This window comes from Theropithecus gelada, chromosome 20 (assembly GCF_003255815.1).
Source record: "Theropithecus gelada isolate Dixy chromosome 20, Tgel_1.0, whole genome shotgun sequence".
Lineage (NCBI taxonomy): Eukaryota > Metazoa > Chordata > Mammalia > Primates > Cercopithecidae > Theropithecus > Theropithecus gelada.
The window spans coordinates 30,894,470-30,911,633 of NC_037688.1; the positions used below are offsets into that span (position 1 = coordinate 30,894,470).

The 17,164-nt window shown below is 40.4% G+C and overlaps 1 protein-coding gene across 1 annotated transcript in view; it reads left to right on the plus strand.

Annotated features, from left to right (window-relative positions):
- The window catches only part of HYDIN (HYDIN, axonemal central pair apparatus protein), a 421,369-nt gene that overhangs the window by 18,321 nt on the left and 385,884 nt on the right, over positions 1-17,164 (plus strand). The window contains exon 2 of the mRNA XM_025370321.1: positions 2,856-3,185. The gene's annotated coding sequence lies outside the window, so the exon portion shown is untranslated. The remainder of the gene's footprint in view (positions 1-2,855; positions 3,186-17,164) is intronic.

Sequence of the window (17,164 nt, forward strand, 5' to 3'; positions counted from 1 at the left end):
GTCTTTAAGCTCTGAGCATCTTTCCTCAGCCTAGTCTATTCTGCTATTAATACTTGTGGTTGCTTTATGAAATTGTTGTAATGTGTTTTTCAGCTCTATCAGGTCAGTTACATTCTTTTCAATACTGGCTATTTTGTGTGTCAGCTCTGTATTGTTTTATTGTGATTCTTAGCTTCCTTGGATTGGGTTTCAACATTCTCCTGAATCTTGATGATCTTAGTTTCTTTCCATAATCTGAATTATATTTCTGCCATTTCAACCATCTCAGCCTGGTTAAGAACCGTTGCTGGAGAAGTAATGTGGTTGTTGGGAAGAAAGAAGACACTCTGACTTTTTGAGTTGCTGGAGTTCTTGCATTGGTTCTCTCTCATCTGTGTGGGCCAATGTTCCTTCAGTCTTTGTCCTTTTGGATGCATTGTTTTGATTTTTATTTTCTTTGATGCCCTTGAATGTTTGATTATGGTATAAGGCGAGCTTGATTGACTGGCTTCGATTCTAGTCTTCTGGGTCTGAGAGGAGCCTCCTTCGATTACTGTCTCTGTGTCTGTGTTTCTTTTGTTGGGTATTCTGGTCCACAGGGTTCCCTCAGGCTGGGGCTGCAGTTGGCCAGCAAAACATGTCCTTGCCAGGTCAGCCCTAATCTTCTGTCCATGTGCTTCCTGAGGAAACACAGGGTCGTGTCCACCCACAGGGTTCAGGTGGAAGTGGGACTGCTGAGTTGGAAACTCTAGTGCGTGTGGCCCATCTGGTTATGGACCTTTGGGGTGGGTAGGGTTGCCAGCCCTACTGTCTGGGTGTTTCCAAAGCAACAGGAGGGTGCACCTCACAGCAAATTCAGGGAGACATAGGACTGCTGAGCTAGAAGCTCTAGCAGGTGTTGTTTGCCTGGCATCAGTGGCTGAGGTCAGTAGGGTCACATGCTCTGCTGTCCAGGACAACAGGAGGCTGTGCTCTTTAGCTGAGTTCACACAGAAGCAAGACTGCTGAAGCTAGAAGCTCTAGCAAGCATTGCCCACTTGGCTACCTGTGGCAGGGGTGGGTAGGGTCTTCCTGTGACAACAGGAGGCTGTGCCCTCCAGCTGAGTTCACACAAAAATGAAACCACTGGGCTGGAGGCTCTAGCAAGTGTTGCATAGCTGGCTACCAATGGTGGGGTAGGAAAGGTGGCCAGCCAATTTCAGGCTGAAGGTGGGCCAGAAGCTGGCACTGAGCCCTGGCTGTCAAGCAGTGGCAGAGCAATGTTAGTGCTCCCCAGAACCACAACTGTGGCCTCTGTTGGAGCTGTGGCACTGGTGCTTGTCTGCTCTGGGGCCCAAGGCTTGTGGAGGTCCCCTTGGACTCTGGAATTACCCGTGCAAAATGCTGGGGTGGCTCTCTGCCTCATTCTGTAAGTTTTGGGGATGGGTTTCAAGGGGGCAGGATGATTCTCTCATTCCCAGTCTTGTACAGGCCTCTGTGGAGAGCATGAATCTTCCAGGGGTACTCACTCACTTGCCCTTTCTCGTGTTGGAGAGGCTCTCCTGGCTCCATACTGAGCCCAGACAGGCTGGTGCCCAGTTTGCTCCTCTCTATTCTCTGGGTTCCCCTGTTGTCCCGACGCATCCCAATGTGGTTTCTCAGACGATCACTCTGTAGGGTCCGTATTCATTGGCCCTTTTGTTCCTTCTCTGTGATAGTGGCCCACGTGAGCTCCTTCTGGTCTGCCATCATAGCGCCTGACTTCTATCTCATCGGCTGGTAAGGCCACCAAAACCAAGGCCCCAATTTTTCTGCATCAGCAAATGCCCTAAGGGCAAAAGTGACTATGGTATTCCAGGGCTTTGCTTACTTCTGTGGTGCTTGATTTCTTTTGTGGTTTGGTCTGGTAATCATTTACTATCTTGACAGCTCTTTAAGATTAATTTTTTTTTTTCACCTAGAGCTTTTCATTGTGTTCACGTGAATGGTTGGTTCAACTGTTACTTGCCATTACTAGGAGTGGAAGTCCTCTTTAATTTTAGAAGAATATCTTATTGTTTTCCTTGTTAGAGATATAGAGTGGATGCAGATATTTTTCAAGCTTTTAATGGGAATTGATCTGGCCAAACCCTGTGAAAGCAGCACACTAAGAATTTCCTCTCAATATTTACCAATGTGATAACTGAAAGAAGAAAAATGGCCCTGTTATATGCCAGACAGCTCAAGTACAGTGTTATACTATATAACCAATCTCTGTCATTGGTTTTCATTACTGAATTCTGTTATGACACACATCCGATATGAATTAAAAGAATTACATTTGACATTTTAATAAAAGGTAGACATGTAGCATTTAACAAGTATCTGCTCGTAAGGATGTACGAGCCAGTGATCAATGCTGAAAGCACTCAATCGGGAAGGGTCAAACGAGCTTGCTGTTCACTTGCTTCTGGAAATTGCCACATCCCTAATGGCTGGTGGAGATTGATGAAAGCACTAGTCCCTTTCTCTACTGATTACAGTTGGAGCCATGGAAGTGTCAGTGAGTAAATACAAGTTTGCTCTTATGTTATAGCTGATTTTATTAAAATAATTCTAAGCATTTTTTCTGTGAAGGGAAATCTGATTCCCAGATGTTACTTTTTTGTCAGAATTTGGTTAACAAATAAGATCAATTTTTAATAACGTTTGCAAAAATATTAATATGTTTAATAATGTTTGCAGAAATAACTCATATTGTTAGCACTTGGAGGAAAATGCATGTATAATGTGTCAGTTTTCCAGTCTCTAGAATAAAATATTTTCATTCTGATATGAAATATTTTCTTTTCTTTTTTGAGACAGAAATATTTTCTTTTCTTTCTGATAATGATATTTTCTTTTCTTTTTTGAGACAGAGTCTGACTCTGTCACCCAGGCTGGAGTGCAGTGGCATGATCCCAGCTCACTGCAACCTCTGCTTCCCAGGCTCAAGCCATCCTTTCACTTCAGTCTCCCAAGTAGCTGGGACTAAAAGTGTGTGCCACCATGCACAGCTAATTTTGTTATCTTTTGTAGAGATGGGGTTTCACCATATTTCCCAGGCTGGTCTTAAACTCCTGGGCTTAAGTGATCTGCCCACCTCGGCCTCCCAATGTGCTGGGGAACTATTTTCTATTTGTTCTGGACTCACACATTTGGGATGACCAGAATTCTTTGGACCTACATGAGCCTCTGCAAAGACACTGGTATGTGCTGGTCATATTCAAATGTGAGCTTCATAAGAACAGAATAATTTGTGCATGGAATTACACAATTACCTAATTGTTACCTAATCCAGAGATGCAGCAATTTTTCTTAATTCCTAAATTTCCAGGCATTGTAAAGCGTACTTAACTGTCCTTGGCACAGATTAATTAGTCTATATATTAGATAGAGGTACAAAAAGTATAAGCTTATTCTCTCCTATTCTAATAGAAATGAGGCATTTTTAACTTGCTTGGAAATAGCAGTTCATGCCATTGCATAGTAGTTATTTGTAAATCTTCCTAATAAACTCCAGGAATAAATTTCAGGTAAATGTATGATGCCTACAAATATAGTAATTATCGTAGAGAATGCTAGATCTCAAGTGACAGAAACTTACTTTAATAGAGCTTAATCAAAATCAGAAATTTATTAGTCCATTTAGTTAGGACACTAGGGTGGCTCACAGGATCAAAAGATGAACCACAGACAGCAGGGTCTCAAAGTTTGGAACTGCTATTGATGTCTGCTCTGATTCACTTGTATTCATCTTTCTGACCTCCTTCTATCCGTCTATGCATCCATCCACCCTGCTCACATCTCTGCTTTTATATACTTGGCTTTGTCCTACAGAAGGACTTCTCCATGTGATAGGGCTGCCAATACCTTTAAATTCATTTTTGGCCCAGCAAGCCCAAAGAAAGAACTTCTGTTTGCCAATGTCTAGCCATCATTCAAGGCAAGGATTATGATTGGCATTGTTAGGGTCACATGTACACCCCCAGGAGCAATCAGAGCAGAAAAGGATAGGATACTATGATTGGCTATATCTGCCTACCTCTCTGGAGAGGGCAGTGGGTTCTTACCAGAAGGAGAATGGCGAGGGACAAGGGAGAGGAAATTATACTGGATAGCCAAAAGAAATATTTTAATAGATTGTTAAAAATGGTTAGGAGCAGTTAAAGAGTATTTTTAATTGAAAACACAAACTTGAATCCAAGCAAGATAAATAGGTTTGAGAAAATGATCTACTAAATTCATTATATATGCATATAAGAAGACATTTTCTCATGTTAGAAAATTCTGTAGATTAGGAAAACTGGTACAACAACTGGGTGAAAGGATGGATTGTTGCAGGTTTTAGGAAAAGAAATTAATATGCGCAGGGATTTGTTTTGCTTAGATTTCTTTCATGAAGAAGTCACTAAGAAATGGTAGACTGCAGCTTATTTATTTATTGTTAAACAAGCAAAAGAGGGCCATTACATCTCTTGTTTACTTTAAAATATGAATAAGCCTTCATTGATTTGATGGTTGCATCCAAAGTAAGGATTTTTAGTTATCAATAAATGGTAATTTCATTACCTGTTCTTCACTGTAGCAAATGTGTAAACAAATGTGTATTTAAGAATTTGCTGCAATGAAAATAATATGAATTGAGTAGCATTCATAAGAATCTTATAAAGTAGATTAGCTTAAGTGGTGTGTATACGCATGCACATACCATGCATGTGTCTGTAATAGTTGAAGCTAATTCTCCAAATGAACATTCATCATGTGTAATGGCTGCAGAAACAAAAGGTGTTCTCACTGTGTGCTCCTGAAATCCTACCAGTCTTTCAGACTCTGGTGTTGACAGAATCAAAGGCATACAAGATAGAAGTTAGTATATTTTAGTAAGGCAAACATGGCTTTAAAATAACTTGTCTGATATGTTTAAATTAGCATATTAGACAAATTGAAAAAGATCATCAAAAACTGCTTTTGCAAGTTACAGTCTGGATGATTATTCAAGTTATTCACGCTATGATAATACATTACAAATAATAGATGGGCTGCAATTATTTATAAGGAATTCACTTTGTCAGGATACTCTGGTCACAGCATACAGCTCAGATGACACTTGTGTCAGAAAACATTGACTGGCTCAGATGACTCAGAAGTTCCTGGCTGGATCTAAGAATTCAAATGATGGCCTAAGAACTCAGTCTCTTGGCACTGCTGTCATTTGTGTGGCTTCGTTCTCAGACAGCCTCTCCCCTCCTAGGGGCAAGAAGACTGCCAGCAGCTTCAGGCTCAAAGCCCAATTTCAGCACCTCAATACAAAGAAAGCATTGCCTCTCTTGCAGCAGTTTCCCCCCAAAATCAGAATTAAGCCTCATTGGCTTTGATAGGCTTGGCTTGAGTCATGTGCTGTGTTCTGAACCATATAGCTAGGGAGGTGTAATGCTGGCATAGTCCACTCCTGGATTGGAGTGAGGGGTTTCCCCAGGGAAATCCATGACATTGTTCCAGCAAGGCGGTGGGGGGTGGATGCAGGATAGTAAAAACCAATAAATATCTGCCAAATTATTCTTTTTTAAATGTAGATATCTTTGAGAAGGAAAATGTAATGAACAGATCAGTGATTCAGCTGTCAGTCCAGTCATTCAACAAATATTTATTGACTCTATGCCAATCACTATGCAAGGGGTGTATAACAGCAATGAACAAGATGGTTGAGATCTCTGACCTCATGAAGCTTACTCTCTGGTAGGGAAGGAAGACATAAAAATTTAGTTACATATTTATATCTTATGTGAAAAGTACATTGCTCTGAGGACATATAAGAAGGGGATGTCAGAGAGGTCAAGGGTCTAGAAAGCCTTTAGAGAAAGGATTTCTAGATTAAGTGCTGTTTCAGCTGAGATCTGTGGGATGAGTCTAAGCATGGACAAGGGGGCAGGATGGAAGAAGAAAGTTCTAGGCATTTTACCCTTGAACAGTTTGATCAAAGGAAACAGGGAGAACCTAGAAAGAGGAGGGAGAGAGTGTACAAATTGGGTTAATGGACTTGGAAGGAGAGGCTAGATGTTTCAGAGATAAGTACTGTGCCTTTCCCCAGGGTGTCTGAGGGTGTTCATGATAGTGAGTTTCCCAGTCTAGATCCATGTATTGATCAAGACTCTTTCTGAAAGAAGATCAGTGGCCCAGGCTTGAATTTGATAAAGTTCAGAGAACCTCAATTTTAATGTCTTTTCAAAAAATGTATTGTTCTTTTGTGTTCTTCAAGTGAGAAGGGTCTGGAAAATGTGCCCTTTCTTGTTTGGTAGATAAATAAAAAATTCACTTTTGGCCACTGTAATTCAGCCATTCAGTGTTGATACACTAAATGTCCATCTCAGCTAACAGGAATTGTATCTCAGCCTGATACCTAAAATGAAGCAATCAAGATGTCAAGACTTCAGCTGTACAAGTCTTGGATTAGGTGGCATGAATCGATGATCCAGGTTCATTTCAGAAATCTGAGCCGTGCACTCAGTAGACTTTTACTAGTCCTGGCCACTTCCTGTGTTACTGGAAAGGGGTCTCGATCCAGACCCCAAGAGAGGGTTTTTGGATCTTGTGCAAGAAAGAATTCAGGGCAAGTCCATAGAGTAAACTGAAAGCAAGTTTATTAGGAAAGTAAAGGAATAAAAGAATGGCTACTCCAGACAGAGCAGCCCCAAAGGCTGCTGGTTGCCCATTTTTATAGTTATTTCTTGATAATATGCTAAACAAGGGGCAGATTATTCATGCCTCCCCTTTTTAGACCATATAGGGTAACTTCCTGATGTTGTCATGGCATTTGGAAACTGTCATGGCGCTGTTGGGAGTGTAGCAGTGAAGACGACCAGAGGTCACTCTTGTGGCCATCTTGGTTTTGGTGGGTTTTAGCCGGCTTCTTTACTGCAAACTGTTTTATCAGCAAGGTCTTTATGACCTGTATCTTGTGCTGACCTCCTGTCTCATCCTGTGACTTAGACTGCCTTAACTGTCTGAGAACGCAGCCCAGTAGGTTTCAGCGTCATTTTACCCACCTCCTACTCAGGATGGCGTTGCTCTGGTTCACATGCCTCTGAAACTTGTATTATTCATTTTTGCCATTTTCTCTTCAATTTTTGTTTTTTTAATTCCTTTTCTGAATTGGAAAGTTATTTAGGCATGGATTAGTATCTCTCCCTGTATCATGTTATAAATGGGGGATTTCTACTTCCTGATAATGGTAGGCTAGGTAATTCAGGCCCACCCCACTCCTGACGGTGACTAGAAAGGCTGGACAGATTATAAACAAAAGCTTGCTTCCAGGCTTTAGAAGGCTTACAAGATGGTGAAGGATTACTAGGCCAAGTCTAGGGGAGGGTAGAAGCCCAGGGAGGTGAACCCCAAAATTGGAGCCCCTTCTTTCCCTGAGAGCACATGAAAATTTCAAGGAAGATTTGTGAGACTAAGTGGATGGGCAACCTTTTGGGGCTAATACAACAGGGATTGGTGACCAGAGCCTAGTGAACTCCCATCTCTTTGGGTTTCTATTTCAAAGGACTGCCTCCAAGGAGTAGGAATAAACTGAAAGTAGGCCCATGAAGCCTTTTAAAATGCAAAAACAAGCTGTAGAGTGAGAAAAGATATTTGTAAAAACATTTAACTGACAAAGGGCTTCTATTTAAAATATTTAAAGGACTTCTACATATCAGTAAGAAAAAGACAACCTAATAGAAAAAAGCCAAGAGACTTGAACACTTCACAGGGCATCTCACAAAAAGGGAGATCCAAATGGCCAACAAATGTATGCAAAGATACGCCATCTCATTAGCAATCAGGGAAATGCAAAATAAAACCACAATGAGCTATCATGCACATCCACCAGATAGCTAAAATTAAGATTGCCAATAGCAAGTGCTTGCAAGTTTGGATGGCAACCAGATCTCTCATATACTGCTGATGGGAGTATAAATAGGTACAACCACTTGGGAAAACTAGTCAGTCTCAACTACTATAGCTTAAGATATGCATACTATGAAGGAGATTCACTGTGCACCAATTACCAACTTGTCTGAGTTTGTTGAGACAGAACACTCACATACAACAGATTATATGAAGTCAGTTTATTAGAAGGGATAACAGAAACCCAGGAACCCAGAAACCCAGGATTCATTGCAGGCCAGTCCCCCAAGGCTCAGGAAAGCTGCCTAAGGCAGATGGAGTCTCACTTTGCCCCGCAGCTGAGGGACCCTGGAAAATAGCCCTCCCTGGTTTTTATACCCTGGGATAATATGACTCACTGGGCTAAAGCATTGAAAGACATCCTGTTCTTGGGGTGGGTGTAGTAGAACAGAGCCCAGACAGTTCCAGCCATTCCCTTTCCATCTCAGGATGTTGCATTCCTAGCACATTCTACAGTTATTCTTCAGAACTACAAGCAAGAGATGGGGGAGGATAGAGTCAGTCCAAGACCACAGAGAGAGCCTATCCTGCACGTACTCTATGATCCAGCAGTTTCTTTCCTAGATACAGACTCTGATTGCCTTTGTGCATGGAAAGACATTTGCAAAAATGTTCATAGCATCACAGAATAATAGGAAACAACCTCAAGTTGGAAACAACCCAAATGTTAATCAGTGGTAGAATGGATAAATAAATTGCAGTAAATTCAAACAGTGGATTATTATACACAAAATGGACTACAGCTGTATATAATAAAATAGATACATTAGAGTAAAATAATCTAGACACAAAAAGTATATAATATGTGATTCCATTCATCTAGATATTAAAAGTCGGGCAAAACTATAATGTTTAGGGATGCATGCTTAAGTCATAAAAGAGAATTAAGGGGCCAGGCTCAGTGGCTCATGCCTGTAATCCCAACACTTTGGCAGACCGAGGCGGGCAGATCACTTGAGGTCAGGAGTTTGAGACCAGCTGGCCAACATGGTGAAACCCTGTCTCCACTAAAAATACAAAAATTAGCCAGGTATAATGGCAGATGCCTGTAATCCCAGCTACTCGGGAGGCTGAGGCACGAGAATTGCATGAACCTGGGAGGCGGAGGTTGCAGTGAACTGAGATTGCACCACTGCACTCCAACCAGGGTAAGTAAGACTCTGTCTTAAACAAACAAACAAACAAACAAACAAACAAACAAAGAGAATCAAGAAGTGATTTCTACAAAAAGTGAGGATAGTGGTTACCTTCAGTGGGGAGAGAGGGTCTACGGATGAGAGGGGCCTTCTGGGGTGTTGGCAGTGCTCTGTTTCTTAACCTCTGTAATTATTATACAGGTGTTCACTTTGTAATAATTCTTTATGTGAGGCACTTTTCTGTATGCACATTATATTTCACAATAAAATCTTTTAAACGGTCATATCACTTTATCTCTTATCTACCTCATTGAAACTCAAATTAAAATTGATCACCTGCTCAATCAAACTGTAACAATGCTTTTCACTTAGAGATGTGAACCAAGCCTGAATGTGGGCAGATATGCAGAGTCAAGGTCAAAATTCCGTTGGGTTTCTAGGTGCTTATTACCGCATGCTAGTAACCGTATTACTAAGTTTCATCTTTACTCCTCAAAAACAGTATGTTTTTATTTAGAATTAATTAACATAGTTATTTGCATATAGTAGATACTGTACTGTTTTAAGTCAGGGTTTTCTAGGGAAACAGAACAAATAGCATATCCACATCTGTATTTATATATCTATATCTAGGAAGACATTTACAATAAGGTATTGATCTGTGGGATTATGGAGGCTGAGAAGTCCCACAATATGTTTTTGGAAAGGGGTCCCGATCCAGACCCCAAGAGAGGGTTCCTGGATTTCACACAAGAAAGAATTCACGTCAAGTCCATAGAATAAAGTGAAAACAAGCTTATTAGGAAAGTAAAGGAATAAAGAATGGCTACCCCATAGGCAGAGCACCCCTGAGGGCTGCTGGTTACCCATTTTTATGGTTACTTTTTGATTATATGCTAAACAAGGGGTGGATTATTCATGCGCCCCTTTTTTAGACCATATAGCATAACTTCCTGACATTGACATGTCATTTGTAAACTTTCATGGCACTGCTGGGAGTGTAGCAGTGAGAATGACCAGAGGTCACTCTCATCACCATCTTGGTTTGGTGGGGTTTAGCCAGCTTTATTTACTGCAGCCTGTATTATCCGCAGGGTCTTTATGACCTGTATCTTGTGCTGACCTTCTGTCTCATCCTGTTACTTAGAATGCCTAACTGGCTGGGAATGAAGCCCAGTAGGTCTCAGCCTCATTTTACCCAGCCCTATTCAACATGGAGTTACCCTGGTTCAAACTCCTCTAACAAATATACCATCTGCAAGCTGAAGATTCAGGAAAGCTGATGGTGTGGTTTGAAGGCCTGAGAGCTGGGGAGTCAATGGTGTAGATTCCAGTTTGCATCTGAAGGCCTGAGAACCATGAGCACTGAGGGCAAGAGATTGATATCTCAGCTCAGGGTAGTCAGGCAAGGAGGGCAAATCCTCCCTTCCTCCAACTTTTTGTTCTATTCAGGCACTCAGTTGATTGGATGCTGCTCACTCATATTGGGGATGGCAATGAACTTTACACAGCCCATCGATTCAAATGCTAATCTCTTCCAGACACATCTAGATAGACATACCCAGAAATAATGTTTAGCTGGATATCTGGGCATCTCATGACCCAGTCAAGTTGACACATAAAATTGCCTATCACATCTACTACTTATTAAATTGTAAAATAAGATAATTGAATTTCCTTGTGACAAAAGTAGTCTGTTTTGAAACTATAATAGTTGGAGATTCTTGGTATGAGTCATGAAAATGATGTAAATTGGGGCTAACAAATAATAAGCACTTTTTGCAACCATACCTTTCTCTGTTTCTGTTTTTTCCTTCTTGCTACATGGTCCTTAGTTGGCTATTTGATTTTTTTCTTTGCCTGTGTCTAACCTGGAAACTTATACAGTTTGAACAAGTTTCCAATACCTGATACTTTCCTTTGGAGAAGCAGTTCATTTTGTAATTTGAGGCCTTGGAAAAACTACTTTTCATTATATATCTGCATTTTCCTTTTCTTTAACATGGGTCAAATAAGTGAATTCTTAACAGAATTTGTCTTTCTTTTATCTACCTAAGATATAAGAAGGCACATATCCTGCAGAGACAGATTGTTTTCAAGAAGCTTTTCAAGGAGAAGACAGCAGAGGCCAATGTGAAACCTATAAAACCTGAAATAATCCAATTTTAAAAAGATCAAATAAATAGAAAAACATAACACATGACAGCTTTAGAGACAGTAGAAAGCTAGAAGATGAAGCAGGATTAAAAAGCGAAAATTAATTCTTATACTCAGTGAATGCCTAGAAAAGCCCCCAGTGACAATCAAAGTCATATGGTATTTGAATATTTTCCTTATTTTTAATTTGATATTTTCTTGTAAAAATGGTGTTTTGGGATGAAAATAATACTTATCAACATTTCAGGGTATAGTAGCCCTTGCCTTCACTGTAGCAGAAGCAGAAGTTGAAGACGTGAACAGTTTTATGCATTCACATTTACTTTCAGAAAACAAGGTTAATTGCATAGAATTCCTTTCGCTTTAGTTTTTTTCTTTTCTTTTTCTTTTTTTTAAAACCAAACTTTCTGCTACTAATAACAACAATTAACAATTATATGCCAGGCATTGTGCAAAGTGAAGTACTTTACAATCATTATCTCATTTAATCTTCCTAATAAATGCATGAGATGGATGTGATAGGTGGATTCCAAGATGGGTCCAAGTTATTGTCACTTTCTGGTATTTACATTCTTGTAAATGTGACTTCACACACTGTCAAAAAGAACACTGTAGCTTCTCCCATGGTCTCTTGGCTTGCTTACCCTGGAGGTAGCCAGTCATCATGCTTTGAGGACACTCAAGCAACCATGTTAAGAGACTTGTGAGAGGAGGAACTGAGTCCTCCCACTAACAGCCAGAACCAATTTGCTGGTCCTGAGCCATCTTGGAAGTGTATTGTCCAACCTTAGTCAATCCTTCAGATGACTGTAGACCTGGCTGTATCTTTGACTACAATCTCATGAGAGACTCCAAGCCAGAATCACATAGCCAAACTTCTTTTGAATTATTGAATAATGGAAACTATGATAAATAAGTAGTGTTTATTATTATTTTTAACCACTAAGTTTTGGGGCAATTTGTTAGATGGCAATAGGTAATTGTTAGAGTAGGCTCACTCTTTTTATTGTTATCTCCATTATTTAGGTGAGGAAACTGAGGCTTAAAAAGATTTAAGCCTAGGTCTGATGACCCCAAGCCTTTGGTCTTAATGCAAATAAAATAGTTTCTCACAGTTTTGGTTTATTACTGCTAACAGCTCTTTCTGAGAGGAAAACAAAAATTATTTTATTTTATTTTTGAGATGGAGTCTCACTCTGTTGCCAGGCTGGAGTGCAGTGGCACGATCTCGGCTCACTGCAAACTCCGCCTCCCTGGTTCAAGCAATTCTCCTGCCTCAGCCTCGCAAGTAGCTGGGATTACAGGCACGCGCCACCATGCCCAGCTAATTTTTGTATTTTTAGTAGAGATGGGGTTTCACCATGTTGGCCACGATGGTCTCAATCTCCTGACCTCATGATCCGTCTGCCTCGGCCTCCCAAAGTGTTGGGATTACAGGCGTGAGCCTTCGCACCTGACCCCAAAATTATTATTATTATTATTATTTTAAATTATACTTTAAGTACATGTGCACAACGTACAGGTTTGTTATTTTTTTAAACTGGGGAAAACATTTTTATCAAGCAATGTTTGTATTTATTTAAATGTGTTAAAGGATCTGGGGTACTGTAATGCATGTGTAAATAGAAAAGGCAGTGTTTGACGTTTAAGTTCTTTAAGATTTGTTTACATTTTACATGCTGTGTACTGGGTAGAAAGAATTTTAACTTGTTCAAAGATTTAACTGGGAGCAAAAATTTTTTTTGCTTGGCTTTCCTGCAAAGAAGGGAGGGGCTTGGGAATAGAAGATGGCAGGAAAAAAAAGTATAGGAAATGAGTGTTTTGAGACATTTAGGATAAAGAAAAAGCAAAGAGAGATGATAGAGATGGGGGTGAGGGTATGATTATGGTGATCATGATAGTTATTAATGTGACATGTACACATCCCTGCAGCATCTGGAGGCATTCACTAATTTAATAATACACATTATGAAATTCTGCTTTACCAGGCTGCAATCTACTCTAAATTCAAACTCTTTTAGACTCAGCTCCCTTGTGTGTTCCTAGAAGTGAACAGAACTCAATTCCCTACAGAAAAGGAATTTTGTGCTTAAGGATGTCTACTCCAAAACATTTCTTCTTTTTTTAATTTTTTAGAATTCAATGGTGCAAATCTATAAAGACAGAGCTTTAATGGCAAACCCTATTCTATCTGGTTCTCCTTCTCGAGAGTTAGCTGAGAATATATTTTTCTAACTTTTCTGTTTAATATTCCCTGAAAGAAGACATTACATCACAGATACTGAACTCTTAGTTAACCTGGACTCTGTTAAGTAGAAACATTGGAAGGAGCCAAAGATTGACATTTTAAATTAAGAAAAACAAACCAAGTGAGCAAAATAGTTCCTCTGAGAAATGTTTTGGCCTAGTGAAAATTCTCTTTTAATAAATGCAATTTAATATTCATTCAACAATTATTTACTGAGCTTCTTATATGTGCCAATTACACATGATCCCTACAGGCAAGAAGCTTACATTCTGGAGGTAGAAACAGGATTGTAAGCAAATAATTACAATGCAGTGTATTCGATGCATTTAATTAGAAGGGCATATGCAAAGGACAGACTTATAGCACTCCTTGAGCGCACTAGAGAAAGCCTTCCTTCTGCAGATTCTTGAGATGGGTTTTGTAGGATGAACAGAAGTTTGCTAGACAGATGGAGATCAGGATGTGAGAGGAAAGGATGAGGCTGTTAGAGGTGTGAAATAGGCTGGCACATTTGGGGATTTGGGAAAAGTCATTTTGATGGATGGATTAATTAATTAATTAACCATATTTATTAGATTAGTATGTGTATGAGGCCCTGTACAGGGTGCTGGGAATACTGTGATGAAAAAGACAAAGTTCCTGTCCTCAAAAAACTTAAGAGTCCAGCGGGGAGAGAGATGGATCAATAACCATGATAGGAGTGAGCACGAGGACCTGCAAGATCATAAGGAGGGGGCAGCCTTGGGAGTCATTCGCAACTTTCTGAAAGAGGTGACAGCTGAATCTGGAAAGACAAATGGGAATTAGCTGCCATGGGGTGGGAGAGCAAGAAAGGCATTCCTGGTGTTATGTGTGAGTCTGTGGTGTGTGAGCACAGGACACATTCTGAACTGCTGGCTAGGCATCAAGTGCACGACGAGCAAGTTCCAGGGATGAACGGCATGCTAAGCAGTGTGGAGAGTGTTCTGGACTAAAGGATTTTAGGCAGGGAAATGGCATGACCAAATTTTCCCTTTGGGAAGGTCACTGTGGCTGCAGCGTGGATAATGACTAGGGTATGAGAGGGGCATGATCTGGAGTTGGGTAGGTCAGTTAAGCTGTTGCAGTCATCCAGGCAAGATGTGATAGTGACATTAACAAAGGAGGGGCAGCAGGGATGGAAAGGAGTAGTGAATTTGTGAGATACTAAGGAGGTAGATTCACAAGCAAGGTAAGAGCAGAATTATGTCATGATCAAAAACGCAGACTCTGGGACCACAATGACTGGTTCTATTCTGGGCTCTATGCTTTGCTACTGTGTGAACTGGGGCAGGTTACTTACCTCCTCTGTGCCTCAGTTTCCTTATCTGTGATATGGGAAGGGTAATAATACCTTTATCTAAGGTTGCTGTGGGGATTAAAGTAACTAAAATATATAATGCTTGGAACATTGTCAGGCACATAGGAAGTGGTCCACAAATATGTTATTTTATGGTTAGTTTGAGGAAAGAGAAATCATAGGTGATGCCTGTACTTGGGATATGGACAATTGTGTGAATGATACTTCATTCACAGAGGGAATATAGGAGAAAGCAGAGCTGGGGGAACATGCTGAGCTTGCGGTGCCTGTGGACACACTAAGTAGAAGCATCTTGTAGGCAGTTGGGTCAATGGAGCTGGAACTCAGAAGAAATTCAAGTGGGATAAACCCTCTAGAATGGCAGGAAGAGAAATAGCTGCTGGGAAGAAGGCTGGTAAAGGAAACAGATGAGGTGGTCTGAGGGGCCCAGCAGAGGCTGCAGACGCTGAATTTGCAAGGTTGTAAGTCTAGGCTGCTGTGTGCTTTTCTCTGGCAGTCATAACAGCCTGGGTGTAGTAGAGAACTGGAACAGCTGGATTGACCAGTGTAAGGGTTTTGCTGGCTATGACAGCAAGACTTGGAATCACGACGTTGACAATATTGCTTGGACATGGTGACAAAACTGACTATGAGATCTAGGCTGAAGAGGAAAGAGAGTAGACATGAGATGGTTGAGTGAGCCAAAGAGGGGCCAGGAGATGAAAGGGCATGAGGAGGCTGAAGCCATGTATAGTGGAAGAGAGAGAGAGAGGGAGAGCGCTGGAAAGTGGCAGCTCAGTATCATGTATATAGAGAGGGGTGCCCTCTCCACCTCTCATCACAGTGTTTATTATTTTTAAATGTAAAAAGTAGCATATGTTTTCTGTAAAAACTTCAAACACTTTAGAAATATCAAATCCACTTAGGAAGTAAAAGTCCCTTATGATTCTTATAGTTTGTTATGATTGTATTGCTTTAAATGTATTTTTAATAGTTTGGGATATCTTCTTCAGTATTTTTCCACCCATTAGTCCTTAGTATTGTTTCAGAAATGAAATCATACCATATATACTGTTCTGAAACTTGCTTTTCTTCTCCTAATATGTCTTGGATGCAATAATTTCTTGTTACCCATAAATCTTTGAGAGTGGGCTATTTGAACTAAAGATTATATTTAGATAGAGAGCAGCATCTGGCAATGATGAGGTCTAGAGGGTATCTGTGGGAACGCAGATTGAAGTGTAATGGAGGTGAAAGTGTCTTGATTGGGTTTTTAGCTACATAGTTGCTGCAGTCACCCGGGACTGTAGCAAGAGTTGAGAGGCAAAGAGCAGTGTGATCCAGCTGGCAGAATCATCAGTGAGTGAGTGTGAAGGTGTCAGTAGATGGAAGAGGTGAAGGCAGGGAAGCAGGTGTAAAGCTGAGTGGCAGGAGCCACCATGGAGCAGCATGGTTGAACAGTATGTCTCCTCCTGCCAGATAGGAAATGAACCTTCTGTGTCATTTAAGAAGGATGGACTTTATTCTATAGGAAGTGGGGTGAAGGGGGAGTAGAATAGGACATTTACATATTTTAAAGATTTTGAGGGGTAAGAATGTGAAGACTAGAGGTCTGCAGCCCAGTTGGGATACTATTGTACTAGTCTTGGAAAATATATAAGGGCTTGGAGATGTTCACGAATCCAATTGGATAGCACTTCATGACTGATGGGGAGGGGGTGAGGGAGCAGGAGGGTTGAGGAAGATTCTTGTACTACTGACTTGAGAGATGACAAATTGAGATTATGAGAAATAGAGGAAGAGGCAGAACAAGGAGTGTGTATGTGCTTACATAGGGGAGAAGGGGTGCAGAGGAATAGAATGGCTATTTAATGAAAATATAATTCTAGGAGTTTGTGAAATTAACTTTAAAAAATAAAAATTTATTCTAGATGGAAACTGAAGTTTTTGAGATATGTCTCACTGGTACAGTAAATGTCCTATGAAAAGTAGGTGCTTTGCCAACAGGTGACTAGAGTCAACAATAATCATTTCATTGTATTTTTAAAAATAACAAAAAGAGTATAATTGGATTGTTTGTAACACAAAGGATAAATGCTTGAGGTGGTGGATACCCCATTTACCCTGATATGATTATTGCATATTGCATGCCTATATCAAGATATCTCAAGTACCCTAGAAATACAGACACCTACTATGTACCCACAAAAATTAAAAATAAAAATTTTTGAAAGTAAGTACTTTGTTATCCAGACCTTTTTAGCTAAAAAATTCTTTGGTTCCTGGACACTTTTACTATATCTTGACCTGAGCAAGGTCTTTAAAAGCAGGGTGTTCAGCTGACCCATGGATTAATGCATGACCCAAGGCATTCCAGAG